The sequence below is a fragment of the Ornithorhynchus anatinus genome, chromosome 2 (genome assembly GCF_004115215.2).
Source record: "Ornithorhynchus anatinus isolate Pmale09 chromosome 2, mOrnAna1.pri.v4, whole genome shotgun sequence".
NCBI lineage: Eukaryota > Metazoa > Chordata > Mammalia > Monotremata > Ornithorhynchidae > Ornithorhynchus > Ornithorhynchus anatinus.
The window spans coordinates 33056097-33072914 of NC_041729.1; the positions used below are offsets into that span (position 1 = coordinate 33056097).

General features: G+C 48.2%; 1 protein-coding gene across 1 annotated transcript in view; it reads right to left on the reverse strand.

The window, feature by feature from the left end:
* The window catches only part of NLRC3 (NLR family CARD domain containing 3), a 42680-nt gene extending 33551 nt beyond the window's left edge, over positions 1-9129 (reverse strand). Inside the window, exon 1 of the mRNA XM_029050465.2 lies at positions 8823-9129. The gene's annotated coding sequence lies outside the window, so the exon portion shown is untranslated. The remainder of the gene's footprint in view (positions 1-8822) is intronic.
* Between the last annotated feature and the right edge of the window lie 7689 nt (positions 9130-16818).

Sequence of the window (16818 nt, forward strand, 5' to 3'; positions counted from 1 at the left end):
GTCCTTACACCTCCACATCAAACAGAAACTCCTTTATCTTCGGCTTTAAAGCAGTCAATCACCTCGTCCCCTCCCACCTCACCTCATTACTCTCCTACTACAACCCAGGCTGCACACTTTGCTCCTCTAATGCTAGCCTTCTCCCTGTACCTAGATCTCATCTATCTCTCAGCCAACCCACTGGTCCAAGTCCCGCTTCTGGTCCGTAACACCCTCCCTCTTCAAATCTCACAGACAATTACCCTCGTATCTGTAATTTACTTATATATAATGCCTGTCTCCCCCGTAGACTGTAAGCTAGTTGTGGACAGGGAATGTTTCTGTTATATTGTTTGTATTCTCCCGAGTGCTTAGTACAGTGCCCTGCACATAGCAAGCACTCAATAAATATGATTGATTGATTAATTGATATTACTAAGCCTTCTCTCTCCTTTTTCTTCAAGCTGAAGAATCCCAAACTTTCCCCTCATAACCTCTATTTTCCCAGCCTCCGATCATGCTTATCACCTTGGTCTTTTACACAAACTCCTTATTTTGTGCCGCCTAGCACTCCAAGAAGGGACTGTCTGCGTCCAGTTACAATGGTAGAATGGATTCAAACAAATTCTATGAATTTTTTAAATGAGTTAGGGGAGCTAGACTGTACATTCCTTCACTAGATTGTAAACTAGAGGACAGGGATTGTGTTTACTAACTCTGTTGTATTGTACTCTCCCAAGGACTTAGTACAGTGCTTTGCATATAGTAAGTGCCAAATCAATGCCACTGATTGAACAATCAACAAGAATAGCTCTGCCTGGAAAAGGAGAGCAAGGGCAATTTATTAGTGAGCTTTTCAGAATGTGAAGAAGCCCTCAGCTTGTGTAGGCTCAGCTCCTCAAGGTCTTTCAGTTCTCTCATCCGATTAAACTGTGGTCTTTATTTGAGCTTCCTGTATGTCAAGCCCTGTATTAGACATAGAGGGAGATACCAGAAGATACACTACCAGAACAATTGCAGATGGAGAACGGGGCGACTGGAAGAGATGCGTCTGTGGTGTCGCTATGGGTCAGAAACGACTCGATGGCTTTAAAAAAGATACCAGACGATTGGATTGGACATCAAATGCTAAGTCCTGCAAATTCTCCCTTCCCAACAAACTCCTAGACCCAACCCTCTCTCTATACCCAAGCAGTTACCAACATGGTTCAAGAACTTGCCAGAGCAGACTACTACATCCAAATGGAAAGAGGAGGGAACATCCTCTTGATTCTGTTGCATTGTACAGTGCTCTGCATATAGTAAGCACTCAATAAATATGACTGATCAAAAGAGCATAGGTCAAATCAGAAGACCTGGGTTAAGATCTGGCTCTGCCACTCTTCTGCTCGTTACCTTGAATAAGATATGTAACTTACTCCTGCCAGAGTTTCCTCATCTGTAAAATGGGGATTAAATCCCTGATTCCTCTCCCTCTTCGACACTGAACCTCATGTGGGGCTGGGGCTGTATCTGATCTGATTGTATTGAACCCCTCTTGGCATTTAGTGAGCCCTTAAACAACATTATTATTATTGTTGTAGCCTCCTCCCTGGTCTCCCTGCCTCTCCCCAATAAATGCTATACTACCCAGTGCTTCCTTTCTTGTTGTCTTGAAAAGTTGCTTGGAAACACTTCTCCACTCGTTAAAAGTCTCCAGTAGATAGCCACTTCTCTCTAAGTCACACAGAAACTTCTTAAAATTGGCTTCAAAGAGGTTGAGCAGATCTCCCCACCTGCAGCACTTCAGCTAATACTTCGCTTCTCCACAACTCGACTTCTCATTGTTTCCTGCTTTCAGTTGTCCCACCTCAGACCCTTGTCTGACACTACAGCTACCTGGAACTCCTTCCGTTCCACCCCCCCCGCCAAATCTATCAGCCTGTAGCTTCCCCCATCCGCAAAGCTCTTTTAAAATGCCTCCTCCAGGAAGACTTCCCTGATTAACTCATAACTCAAGTCACATAAACCCAATAGCCACCCTTAGTATGTATATATTTCAGATCCATTCTCCAGACCTATTTACATATATACCTATTTATTTGGCCATTTCATGATGACATATCATTGTTGTTCATCCTGCTTTCACTCTTTGTAAGTAATTATGCCTGTCTCCCTCGCTAAACTAAAAGCTCCTTAAAGGCAAGGAAAACATAGTTTGGGCTAAATGGCAACATGAGAACTTTAGGCTAGGTACAAGGAAGAGGTAGGTAATCTTAGACCGTAAAATCTTCAAGGGCAGGGACTGTGTCTACCAACTGTACTCTTCCAAATGCTTAGCATACCGCTGTGCATATAGTAAACGCTCAGTAAATGCCACAGATTAGTTGATGGAAATGATGACCAAGAAAGACCGTGGGATCGCTCCCTCTCTGGGGGCCTTTTCACAGTTGGAAGAGATGCTTATCTATGTGAAACCAGCCTTCTGACCCAGTTCCATCAACACTCAGGAAAGTCCATCAGACGGTCAGTCAATAGCTAATAATCCCACACTAGAAGGGCACGACTCTGCTTGGCAGTAGGAAACGTCTGATACAGATTAGGAACAGGTCCTGCCCTTCCCGGTAGGGGCTCCTGAAGCTCACAGGAAACCAGGCAGGCAAAGCGCTGAACATTAAACCTCACAGAGATACACAATGGAGGGGGAGAAGAGCAGGAGCTGGGGAGGTTTCTGTGCAGTTCGCCACAAGGTGAATTACAGACTCTACACCCAAAACCGCTCTTGCGTAGACATTGACATGTGAACCCCAAGCCCACCACGGCTGCACTGCAGGGGTGCTCTGGCCTCTCACAACAACTGATGCCCCTCCGGCCCCCAAACTCACATCACCTGATCCCACCACAGGCCCAGGCGGGACTAAGATACAGGAACCGAAAACCCCCGATGAGCAGAACTGCAGGCAGCTCACACAGCCCTGGCTCCCCAGAGCCTTGTTTCTGAGAAGTAGCATGGCCTGGTGGCTAGAGCACCAGCCTGGGAGTCAGAAGGCCCGGGGTTCTAATCCCAGCTCTGCCACTTACCTGCTGTGTGACCTTGGGCAATTTGCTTCACTTTTCTGTGCCTGAGTAGCATCCACTACAAAAAGTGGGGATTCAACACTTGAGTACATTGTGGGGGAGGGATTGTCTCTATTTGTTGCCAAATTGTACTTTCCAAGCGCTTAGTACAGTGCTCTGCACCCAATAAGTGTCCAATAAATACAATTGAACAAATGAATGAAACTATTCTCTCTCCTACTTGACTATGAGCCCCACGTGGGACAGGGACTGTACCCAAGATTAACTTGTATCTACCACAGCACCCAAAACAGTGTTTGGCACTTAGTACTATTTTAAGTGCTTAGTAAAGTGCTCTGCTTACAGTAAGTACTCAATAAATATGATTGAATAGTAAACACTTAACAAATACTATAATACTGATTCCCAGGATCAGGAATCGGTATGGGTTCTAATCTACCTTTGCCTCCTGTGTGACCTTGGACAAGTGATTTAACTTCTCTGAACCTCGGTTTCCTCTTCAATAAAATGGATATTTAATGCATCTCACCCACCCTGTCCCCAAACAGGGAAAGGATAGATATCAAAAACAAGTAGAAGCTGAAGCAGTGGATGGGAGGGGAGGAGAGAAGGACCACTCACTAGCCCTAGTGGTCGGGGAATTAGGTAATACATCGATTCAGATCACATTGCAGAGGCCAGGATGGGAAGGCCCAAGGTCTGCTAAGCACTTGGAAGGCAGAAGCTTGTGATCAATCATATTTATTGAGCACTTTCTGTGAGCAGAGCACTGTACTAAGCACTTAGGAGAGTACACTACAACAAAGTTGGTAGAGACACTCCCTGCTCACAAGGAGCTTAGAGGCTAGAGGAGGAGAGACTAGCAACTCTGTTACTGTGTCTCCTACCCCCGTTCAAAGCCACCAGCTGAGGCAGCTAAATAAATGAAATTTGCATTTTCTCACCTGGCAGTGATGACTACTTGTTCTGGGTTAAGCTGGGAGTGGTTGTTGATGAGATGATTTCTAGATTTAGCTGCAGAGGGGACCCTGGAGTCGAATGGTGTAAATCTCCCTGGACCTGCTCTTCCCCACTGCTAGGACCCTTCCCCCTCTAACCCCCCACCAACCATCTAGCTCCCAAAGGACCCACCTGACCCATCCAACAGCTCCTTTCCCCTCCCCTTCTTCCTCTTGTGCACACACTCCCTCCTCCTCTGAGGCTGCTAACCCAGACCTAAAAACAGCCACAGTGGGGTTGCTGGGGTGAGACTGAGTCTGCAGAGAGGTCAGAATGTGTATATTCATTCAATCAGTGGTATTTATTGAGTAGTTACTATGTACAGAGAATTATACTAAGCGTTAGGGAGAGACAGAATACAACAGAATTAGCAGAAGTGATCCCTGTTCATCACAGGCTTACTGTCTAAAGGGGTAGACAGGCATTAATATAAATAATTTATGATATATAATTTATAGATCTGTACCTAAGTGCTATGGGGCATATTCTTCTCTGAACTTCAGGCCTGGACTTTTTAAAAATGGTATTTGTTAAGTGCTTAGATACAAGTTAATCAGGTTGAGTGCAGTTCCTGTCCCATATGGGGCTCACAGTCTTCATCCCCATTTAACAGATGAGGGATCTGAGTCACAGAGAAACTAAGTGACTTGCCCAAGGTCACAGAGCAGACGAGTGGCAGATTGGGGATTAGAATCTAGGTCCTTCTGTCGCTCAGGCCTGTGCTCTATCCACTAGGCCACACTGCTTCCCTTGGCTTCCTCTGCCCTTGACCCACTGCTCCCAACAAAGAATAATATTTATTACTACTACTAATAATACTACTAATAATTTAGATATTTAGACCGTACTAAGCACCACGTATGTAAAGGTTGGAGTATTGGAGTGAAAGCTATCTGTGGGCTGGGATCATGTCTATCAGTTCTACTGTACTGAACTCTCCTAAATGGTCAGTACAGTGCTCTGTGGTCTGCGTAAGTAAGAGCTTGATTAATACCACTGATTGAGTAGATACAATTAGATCAGACATGGTCTCTGTCCCATTTGGGGCTCACGTTCTAAAGGAGAGGGAGATTGGGTATTTTAATAGGCAACTGAAGCCCAGAGAAGTCAAATGACTTACCCCAGGCTGCACAGCAGGCAAATGGAGGAGCCCGAGCTGGGGTTAGAAAGAAGGTCTCTCTGACTCCCCGTGCTGCGTTCTTTTCACTAGGCCATCCTCAACGGTTGAGCCGCAGCCAAAAGAAGGAGAAGGATGGAGAAGAGGATTGTATGCACACATACACGCAAACACATATGCCCCATCCCTCCAAGGATGAGACATTTAAGTGGGAGACATGGGAATTGAGGGAGTGAAAGTCAGGGTGGTAGGAGGCAAAGAAATGACTGGTCAGAACCACCTTTGTGGAGGAAGAAACAGAGACAAAGAGAGAAGGGGGGAGAGAGAGCCGGAAGTGGGGGAGAGAAAGCCAGGAGGAGAGAAAAACAGAAAGGAAGAGATAGAGAAACCACAGAAATTAGTGCTCTCTGTCGCTCAGCTGTGTGCAATGGAGGCCTGGGGTTTGGGCAGATGGTCACTGGGACTGTGCCCGGACACAAGAGCCCAGTGGTCCAGCCTGGACTCCACCTCTTGGGCAGTTTCTCGGCCAGACTGCCGACAGCTCCCGCAGGGAGTGACGTCCTCGCCAGAGGGGAGATGGGGAGGCGGTTGCAGGGCAAGGGGAAAGATGGTGGAGGTGAGCCGAGGGCTGATGAGAGCAGCATCCTGTGTCTGTCCTGCTGCCCACACACCTTCCTTCAGCTCCGGTTACTCGGTTGAGAAGAGAGCTGCCCCGCTGGACGAGGATTTTGTTCCACGACCAACGATAGAAAGGCCGTCATGTCCAGTCATCCCTGATATTCGGAGGCACTTCCTACGCCTCACCTCCCTTCCCTGCTGTGGGTTGGGGTGTGGTTTGGGGCCCTCTAGACCGTAAGCTCACTATGGGCAGGGAATGTGTCTACCGACCCTGTTACAATGTCCTCCTCCAAGCACCTAATACAGTGCTCTGCACACAATAAGTGCCCAATAAATAGGTCGATTGATCTAGAATGCACAGTCCTCTAGGCTGTAAACTCACTGTGGGCAGAGAACGTGTCTACCAAATCTGTTATAGCATACTTTCTCAAGCGCTTAGTACAGTGCTCTGCACATAGTAAGGGCTCAGTAAATACCATCGATTGATTTGGGTTCTTGAGCACATGACAGTCGCTACTTGGTGTAAGAGTCACGGTGGAGCCAGGAGGCAGCGCAACGGTGGGAGACGGAAGGACCTGGGTTTTAATCCTGACTCCACCACATGTCTGCTGTATAAACTTGGGCAAGTGGCTTAACTTCTCTGTTCTTCAGTTTCCTCATTTGTAAAAAATGGGGATTAAGAGTGTGAACCCAATGTGGGTCGGGGACTCTCTCCAACCTGATTAACTTGCCTCTACCCCAGTGCTTAGAACAATGCCTGACACAATAAGTGCTTGGCAAGTACCATTATTATTATCATTACTATTATGATGAGGATGATGGTATTTATTAAGTGCTTACTATGTGTCAAGTGCTGTACTAAGCGCTGAAGTGGATACAGCAAATCGAGTTGGACACAGCGTCTGTCCCACATGGGACTCACCGTCTCAATTCCCATTTTCCAGATGAGGTAACTGAGGCACAGAGAAGTGAAGTGACTTGCCCAAGGTCACACAGGAGACAAGTGGTGGAGCTAGGTTTAGAATCCATGACATTCTGACCCCTAGACTCATGCACAACCCACTATACCATGCTGGCTGAGGTCCCTGCTCAACTTAGTGGCAAGAGCCCGGGCTTGGGAGTCAGAGGTTGTGGGTTCTAATCCAGGCTCTGCCACTTGTCTGCTGTGTGACCTTGGGCAAGCCACTTGACTTCTCTGGGCCTCAGTTACCTCATCTGTAAAATGGGGATGAAGACGGTGAGCCCCATGTGACACAATCTGATGACTTTGTATTTACCCCAATGCTTAGAACAGTGCTTGGCACATAGTAAGCGCTTAACAAATACTATCATTATTATGCTCTCATAATATCCCGACTGGATTATTGTGTCAGCCTCCTCTCGGATCTCCCTTCCTCCTGTCTCTCCCCGCTCCAGTCTTTTCTTCATTCCGCTGTCTGGCTCATCTTCCTGCAGAAACGCTCTGGGCATGTCACTCCCCTTCTTAAAAACCTCCAGTGGCTGCCTGTCAACTTCCGCATGAAACAAAAGCTTCTCACTTTAGGCTTCATCTCCATCACCTTGCCCCCTCCTACCTCTCCTCCCTTCTCTCTTTCCACTGCCCACCCCGCACGCTCCGCTCCTCTGGCGCCCACCTCCTCACCGACCACTGTTCTCGCCTATCCCGCCGTCGACCCCTGGCCCACGTCCTCCCACTGTCCTGGAATGTCCTCCCTCCTCACCTCTGCCAAACTAACTCTCTTCCCCTCTTCAAAGCCCTACTGAGAGCTCACCTCCTCCAGGAGGCCTTCCCAGACTGAGCCCCCCTTTTCCTCTGCTCCCCCTCCCTTCCCCCCCTCCCCGCTCTTCCCCCTTCGCCTCCCCTCAGCTCTGTGCTCATTTGTATATATTATTTATTACCCTATTTATTTTGTTAATGAGGTGTATATCTCCTTGATTCTATTTATCTTGATGATGTTGTCTTGTTTTGTTCCGTTCTGTTTTGCTTTGCTGTCTGTCTCCCCCGTTTAGACTGTGAGCAGGGATTGTCTCTATCTGTTGCTGAATTGTCCATTCCAAGCGCTTAGTACAGTGCTCTGCACATAGTAAATGCTCAATAAATACTATTGAATGAATGAACTTAGAGAGAGAGAGACCGACCCCACAAGCCTCCAGTTCATCTCTGCCCCGGAGGCCTTTCTTTTTTCAATTCAAGCTCTTTGATATTACCACATTCTCCAAGTGTTCTTGGCCATGGTTGTCTAGATTATTTCTAGCCCGGTCAGCCCCGGAGAAACAGGAAGAAGGGAAAAGGAGCAAAACCCTTCAATAATAATTAATAATAATTTTTTGTATCTGTTAAGCGCTTACTCCGTGCTTACTATTATACTAAGAGCTGGGGTGGATACAAGCTAATCAGGTTGTACACAGACCCTGTCCCAAAGGGGTTCACAGTCTCAATCCCCATTTTACGGATGAGACAGCTGAGGCACCAGTGAAGTGACCTGCTCAAGGTTACACAGCATACAAGTGGTGGAGCTGGGGTTAGAACCCATGACCTTCTGACTCCCTCCGGTGCCCTAGATGTACACTTTAGCCTCTCCAGCCGTGCCCCGGGCCTTAGGAAGAGCCCAGCTCCCCCGGAAGTTTCCGACCAGGGTTGTCTCTTAGCTCCCCCGAGCCAAAATCCAAATAGCATCGACACTTGGCACCAAGGCCCACTCCCAGCATCCGTTCCCGGGTGGTGGGAAAAACCCCCCATGCTCCGCATGGCTCCTGCACCCTCATTCATTCAATAGTATTTATTGAGCGCTTACTACGTGCAGAACAGTGTACTAAGCGCTTGGAATGGCCAATTCAGCAACAGAGACGATCCCTGCCCAATGACGGGCTCACAGTCTAAATGACAGGCTCCCGGTCCCGGGCCACCTTCGGCCCTCTGCCAGCTTTGGGCACCGGCCCCATCCCAGAGTCGGAGAAGTCACCAGTCAGCAGCCTTTTCTGCACCCCATCTCCTGAAAGGCCGGTCCCTTTCAAGGCCTAGATGGTGGAGGAGCCCTGGCCTGCAACTTACCTCAGTCCCTGGAGCTCTCCTCAGGGGAGTTCAGGCAAGAGAGCCTCGGTCCCTCCAGCTGCCGCCTCCGTCCCTCTCCGGCCCCCGCGGTGGGGTCTGAGCAGACTTCCCAGCACTCTTCTGGGTGATGCTTTAACTTTCTTGCAACCAGAGGAGCCAGAAGGCAGCGAGGCAGGTGGCTGGTAAACCTTCTCCTCTCTGCTTCCCTAAGGTATCCACACAGGTCCCGCTCATCGCCGTCTTCTCCCCCAAGTGGGTGAAAGGATCGTCGCCATGACGGAAGCGAGGTGCGGGAGTGGCCCGGGCCACGGGGAGAGAGTTGCTCCACCCTTCTCTTCCTCCCTCCCCAAGCCCACGGTCTATCACGCTCTCAATTGGACCCCTCACCTCTTCCTGTGCTGTGGCTCTGACTCGATCTTCCTTCCTGTCAGATTTCAGAAGCCAACAAATTCACCGAAAAGTCTCCCCCCGCCCCGCCAGCCCTTCTTCCTGGCTCGGCAAGAACGCAGCGACCTGCTCCACCTCCGTGCCGTCTAAACAAGACATGCAAGCTAAGTTCTTCTTTGGGTGCCCACCCCAACCGGAGGTTGCCAGAGGGTAGAATGGGCAAAACCGCCGGCCATTTTAAGCTCCAAGTTCTACAGTGCTTATGTCCATATCTGCAATTTCTTTATCTATATCGATGTCTGTCTCCCCCTCTAGATTGTAAGCTCGTTGTGGGCAAGGAGTGTGTCTGTTATACTGTTCTATTGTACTCCCCCAAGCACTCATGACAGTGCTCTGCACATGCTAAAGGTTCATTACCAGTGATGGATTGATTGAAATGAACTGAGAATCCCAGAAGCCTAGGGCTGGAAGGATCCCCTAATAATAAGAGTAGTAGTTATTAAGTGCTTACTATGTAGTAAGCAGTGCCCTCAGCCTTACTTAGACTGAGAGCCCCGAGCAGGACAGGGACGTTGTCCAATCGGATTAACTTGTATCTTCCCCAGTGCTTAGAACAGTGTTTGGCACAGAGTAAGCAATTAAAAAGATATGATAATAATAATTTAGGTAATCAGGCTAGACACCGTCCCTACCCTACATGGGGCTCACAGTCTAAGTAGGAGAGAGAACAGATATTGAACCCTTTTTTACATGTAGGGAAACTAAAGCACTGAAAAATCAAGTACTTGCCCAAGGTCAAAAACCCAGCAAGTGGCAGAGGCAGGATGAGAACCCAGGACCTCCAACTCCCATCCTGTGCTCTTTCCACTAAGCCACACTACTTCCCATAGAAGCTAGCCGCTTCATTCTATTGCCCCATCCCGGACCGTCTCCTTTTTTAAAAAAACTTTCAAGGTGTCAGTTCTCTAACCTTCAGTCACCCTCAGTCACCCACTGAATAACGGCCCTCCCTTCCTTTTCCAATGACTTCATCGGCTAAATCCCTCCTGTGGCCACTGTAAACCCATCTTCCATCATCCTGACTTCATCATCTCTCCTACAGCATCCAATCACAGGAGCCCCGGCCTCATAAGCCTCACCAAACCTCTGCTTCGCCAAGCTAAGTAACCCCCACTTCCTTTGCTTGCCGGTTGTGTTTCTCGACTTTTTCAGGCTTGATAGTTTAGGTTGCTCCGGTGGATAACACAGCTTGAATCAATGTTCTGGCCCCAAAATGACAGTCCCTGGGGTGACGTGCAAACAAAGAAAGGCGTATGAAAACCAATCTGCACACAGGATGCAGGAAACCACAGGTCTTTAGGGCAGGAGCTTCTCATGTGTGTCTGCTGTGAAAAAGGGGAGGTCTAAAGCTTTCAAATTAATAGACACTTGGCTTGCCCTCCCCATTCTCTAGTTCTTGGTGGGGGGAATATCACAGGGAGCCAGAGGACCACGGGGGGCTGGGCGTACACAAGCACAATCTATCATCAATCAGTGGTATTTTTTGAGCTTTACCGTGTGTAGAGCACTGTGCTAAGAGTTCGGAAGGCACATTTCCTACCTTCAAAGAGCTTTAAGTCCAAGCTCCGTTCTCTTTCATCGAGATCTTTAGGGGAGGCGGGGTGGTGGAAAGACACCACCGTTCTGGGATTTGGAAGTCCTGGGTTCAAGTCTGGGCTCTGCCACCGGGCTGCTGTGTGACCATGGGCAAGTCACTTAACTTTGTAGTACCTCAGTTTCCCCATCTGCGAAATGGGGATACTAATACCTACCTTTCTTCCTCTCTCACAGGGTTATGGTGAGGCAAAAGTGAGATAACATGAGACTGCTCTGGGAAGAAATGAGCTCTACAAAAACCCAAGTATTATAGGTCTTATTCTTGTTCTACTGACATCCTCTCCCTTTCCCTTCCAGGACAAAGGAAGCTGTAAATCAGTGGGCATTTCAAGGGAATTTCAATCTACCATTTTTGAACCGACTTGAAAGCGTAGGACAGATGTTGTCAATCAAATTTATTGAGTGCTTTACTGTTTGCAGAGCACTGTACTAAGTGCTGGGGAGAGTACAGTATAACGGAGTTGGTAGACACATTCCCTGCCCTCCATGAGCTTTCACTCTAGAGGGGGATACAAACATTAATATAAATACATAAATTACAGATAAGTACAAAAGGGGCTGGGAAGCTGAAAGAGGGGTGAATAAAGGCTGCAAATCCAAGTCCAAAGGCACAGCAGAAGAATGTGAGAGAAGAGGAAGTGAGGGCTTAACTGAGGAAGGCCTCTTGGAGATGGATTTACTAACCCTTTGAAGAAGGGAAGAGTGAGAAGAGTGATCGTGTTGGATATGCAGAGGGAGGGTATTACAAGCCAGTGGCAGGAGGTGGGCGAAATCTCAGTGGCAAGGTAGATAAGATCGAGACACAGTGAATAGGTCGGCATTAGAGGAGCCAAGTATGTGGGCTGCGTTGAAGTAGGAAATCCAGAAAGTAGGGTAGGAAAGGACAAAGTGATTAGGCGTTTTAAAGCCGATGGTAAGGAGTTTCTGTTTGACGAAGAAGTGATGGGCAACCACTGGAGGTTTTTGAGAAGTGGGGAGACACGGACTGGGCATTTTGTTGTTTTAAATGATCCAGGCAGCAGAGTTAAGTGTGACCTGGAGTTGGGAGAAACAGGAGGCAGGGAGGTCAGCAAGGAGGCTGATGGGGTTCATTAATTCATTCAATAGTATTTATTGAGCGCTTACTATGTGCAGAGCACATGCGGTTGAAAAAGCAGGGTCGGATAAGTGTTTTGATTAGTGTAGTAGCCATTAGTCTGGATAGGAAAAGGGGGATTTTAACAACGCTGTGAAGAGTGAATCTTCAGGGCCTGGTGATAGACTGAATATGTGGCCCAGAAGCAGGCTGGAGCCTAAGGGCTCTCATCCCTATTACATTTTGAATAAATGATACAAGCTAAAAATTTTCTGCCAGGTCATTTTTAGCTGAGACCTTAGAGATTGAGCCTACACGATGTAGTATCCGTGGCTTGACCCTCAACCGGCCTGTCCGTGACCCATGGCACAACTGTCCAGGAAGGGCTTTGTGGCTGACGGATAAAGCTCTAAGCCTCGCACATTTTTTGTTTTCAATCGTAGCCCACTCTTTGAGGAGAGTAAGCCGTTATGAAGGAGCCCTTAGGTTTTCACAGTAAGGTGAATGAATGTAGTCAAGCAGCAGGGAGGAGGCTGAGCACCTACTGAGTCCCTACTGAATGCCAAGCACTCGAGTACTTGAGAGAGGGCAAATATGTACACACACACACACACACACACACACACACAAAAACAACACACATACACACACACAAAAAAAATTGGTATTCATTCAATCATGTTTATTGAGCACTTATTGTATGCAGAGCACTGTACTAAACACTTGGGAAAGTACAGCAATAAACAGACACATTTGCTTTGCTGTCTGTCTCCCCTGCTTAGACTGTGAGCCACAGCAAAACAAAACAGAACAAAACAAAACAAGACAACATCATCAAGATAAATAGAGTCAAGGAGAAATACACCTCATTAACAAAATAAATGGGGTAATAAATAGTATATGCAAATGAGCACCATGCTGAGGGAAAGGGGGAAGAGCCGGGGAGGGGAGGGGGAGCAGAGGGAAAGGGGGGGCTCAGCCTGGGAAGGCCTCCTGGAGGAGGTGAGCTCTCAGAAGGGCTTTGAAGAGGGGAAGAGAGTTAGTTTGGCGGAGGTGAGGAGGGAGGGCATTCCAGGACAGCAGGAGGACGTGGGCCAGGGGTCGACGGCGGGATAGGCGAGAACGGGAGACGGTGAGGAGGTGAGCGGCAGAGGAGCGGAGCGTGCGGGGTGGGCAGTAGAAAGAGAGAAGGGAAGTGAGATAGGAGGGGGCAAGGTGATGGAGAGCTTTTGAGCACTACCCCCATAAGGCCCCTTGGTCCCCTCATCCCCATGATACAGAGGTATGAATTGTTAAACTATGCTGCTTTACTTGTAATTTATTTTCGGGTCTGCTTCCCTCTCTATTTTTAAATGGCATTTGTTAAGCACTTACTATGCGCCAGGCACGTTCAAAGCACTGGGGGAGATAAAAGGTAATCGAGTCGGACACAGTCACTGTCCCACATGGGGCTCACAGTCTTCATCCCCATTTTACAGATGAGGTAACCAAGACCCAGAGAAGTGAAGTAACTTTGCCCAAGATCACGCAGCAGACAAGTGGCAGAGCAGGGATTAGAATGGTCCTTCCAACTCCCAGGCAGCGCTCTATCCACTAGGCCACTAGGCGTTCCAGGAGTGCGGGAGGGCGTGGCCCAGGGGTAGATGGCGGGATAGACGAGACCGGGGGACAGTGAGGAGGTGGGCGGCAGAGGAGCGCAGCGTGTGGGGTGGGCAGTGGAAAGAGATAAGGGAGGAGACGTAGGAGGGAGCAAGGTGATGGAGAGCCTTGAAGCCTAGAGTGAGAATTCTACATTAGAATGAATCCTACATTACCTCACTACCTCCTACATTACCTCACTAGCTCCTACATTACCTCGCTAATTTCCTACTACAACCCAAGCATAGACTTCGCTCCTTCACATCAACCTACCACTGTACCTCGATCTCATCTGTCTTGACGCCGACCCCTTGCCCACATCCTCCCTCTGGCTGAAACTCCCTCCCCCTTCATTTACTACTCACCACCAGTCCCCCGACCTTCCACACCTTATTAAAATCACATTTTCTCCAAGAGGCCTTCCCCAGATAATCCCTCATTTCTTCTATTCCCTCTCCCTTCTGTGCACTTGGATCGGTACCCTTCAGTCACCCCAACCTCAGCCCCACAGCGCTCACGTACATAGCTGTAATTTATTTTAACGTCTCTCTCCCCCTCTAGACCGAAAGCTTCTTGTGGGCAGGAAACCCGTCTCCCAACTCTGCCATATTGTACTCTCCCAACCATTTAGTACAGTATTCTGGCCACTGTGAATGGTCAGTACCATAGATCGATAGCTCGGTGCTCTACACATGGTAAACCCTCAATTGTGACTGTGGGCAAGTCACTTCACTTAAAATGGGGATTAAGACTGTGAGCCTCACGTGGGACAACCTGATGAAGTGCTTAGAATAGTGCTCTGCACATAGTAAGCGGTTAACAAATACCAACATTATTAATAAAGACCAGTCAGTTGATAGTACAGTGTTCAGCACATAGTAAGCTCTAAATCTTTTTGATTTACGTGGCAGTTTGTCTACTCCATTTATCTAGTCATTTATTTCATCTTTCCTATCAATGGTACATTCCCTTGGTCAGCCTGTCACCCCCGTCAGACTATAAGCTCCCTGAGAGCGGTAATCGTACCTTATTTTGATTGTTCTCTGAGATGTGATTGTTCATTTGATAGTCCATACCTCCCCCTCCTGGCTTCGAGAAGCAAAAGAGAGCTGTCACTTTACAGTGTACTCACAGACGAGGGGAACAAGATTCCTGCTTTGCCCCGGTCCCTGATTCTAGCTGGTTTTCTTCATTCCCACAACTGTCACTTTCCTTTCGGATTCCTCATTCCCACCTGGCTTTCAGGGAAGGACCCAAACCTTGACCGGCAGACACGAGTCTCTCACCAGCTGTACACGAATTGAATAAGAGAGCAGCAATGTCCGCTGCTGAGATCATCCGGACGTTCGGTTCTTTGGCCACACACTCCAGTGGTTTCCGGTGAACGTTGCCCTGATTTTTACCGTAAATACAAATGTCCCTCGATAGCAATGTATAAATTGGATGTTGTGGGGAGGGAATGTGTCTGCTACACTGTTATACTGTACTCTCCCAAGCACTTAGTATAGTATTCTGCACACAGTAAGTGTTCAGTAAATACCTTTGTTTGGTTGATGAGGGCCGGGCAGTGTCTGCCATTGAAAGGAATGCTCGAAAGCATTCAGTTCCCCTGCCTCTTATCCCAATCCACCACCTCCACCTCATCCACTGAATACACAGAACACTAGAGAAGCAGCGTGGCAGAGTGGATAGAGCACAGGCCTGCAAGTCAGAAGGACCTGGGTTCTAATCCAGCCTCTGCCACTTGTCAGTCGTGCGACCTTGGGTAAGTCATTTAACTTCTCTGTGCCTCAGTTACTTCATCTGGAAAATGGGGATTAGGACTGTGAGTCCCACGGGGGACAGTGACTGGGTCTAATCTGATTAGCTTGCAACTACCCCTGTGCTCGTTTACTATGGTGCCCGCACATGGTGAGGGTTAAACAAATACCATGAAAAAAACAAAACAGAAAGTGATATGAAGACGTAGAACAGCGTGGCCTAGTGGATCGAGCAGAGGAGTCAGGAGGCCTAGTCCTGGCTGTCACTTGCCTGATGCTTGGGCTTGGGCAAGTCAACTTTGCCTCAGTTTCCTCATCTAGGAAGTGGGAATTCAGTATCTGTTCTCCCTCCCCATTAGACGGTGAGCACCCTGTGGGGTAGGGATCGTGTCTGACCTGCCTACTTTGTCTCTCCCCCAGAGCTTAGTACATCGCTCAGCACATAGTCAGGCCTTAATAAATACCACAGTTATAATATGACAATACTATTCAGAATACCTAATGTATCCATGCACACTCACACTTCAAAGGGAACAGACTGGTCAGAGGAAAGAAGCAAGTGAGGATGGGGAAGAGGTGGAACCCAGGATCCAAGAGAAAAAGGCAAAAAAAAATAAAATAGAAACGTGCCACCCAAGTCACAGAACTTCATTTTTCTCTCCTCCATTTTCTTTTTAGTTCTCCTTTTCAACAGTGTTGAATTTCTGCCCTCGTGATTTGTTCTCGGTCTTATTTTCCACACTCTTTTGTAGGAGCGGAAGGACGGGGAATTCCCCAATCCTTTCTGAAGCCAGTCTGAGCACTACACTCGACAATCAGGGGAAGGGAGCAGCCATATCTGCTGCAGATAACTGAGATATCACAGTCAGTCACCACAGATGCAGTTCGATGATCTCTCCAGCCATCTGTCGTCGTATGCTTCGCCACAGAGAGACCAGGCCGGGACATGGATGGGTCAGTGGAAACCATCGCCACTCCTGCAAGTGTAAAAAAATCAACACTGTGATGATGCCTTTCTTGCCCGACCTTGCGGAAAGCTAAACTCGCACTGTGGTAGTCACCCGATTCAACGCCACATGCGTGTGCCCAGCAGGCAGGCGTGGTTGGAAAAACGGTTCCTAATTCCCTAATAGAGTTCTAGCCAAACCGTGTAGTGAAGCGTGTGTCGAGGCAGGGTGTGTGGATGTATCTGGGCATGTCTCTCCCCACCTCCCAATCTGCAGCATGGCTTAGTGGAACGAGCATGGGTTTGGGAGTCAGAGGACGTGGGTTCTAATCTCGCTCCGCCACTCGTCTGCCGTGTGACCTTGGGTAAGCCACTTAACTTCTCTGTGCCTCAGATACCTCATCTATAAAATGGGGATTAAGCCTGAGCCCCACGTGGGACAACCTGATGACCTTGAATCTACCCCAGTGTTTAGAACAGTGCTTGGCACATACTGCTTAACAAATATCATAATTACATTATTATTAATAATAA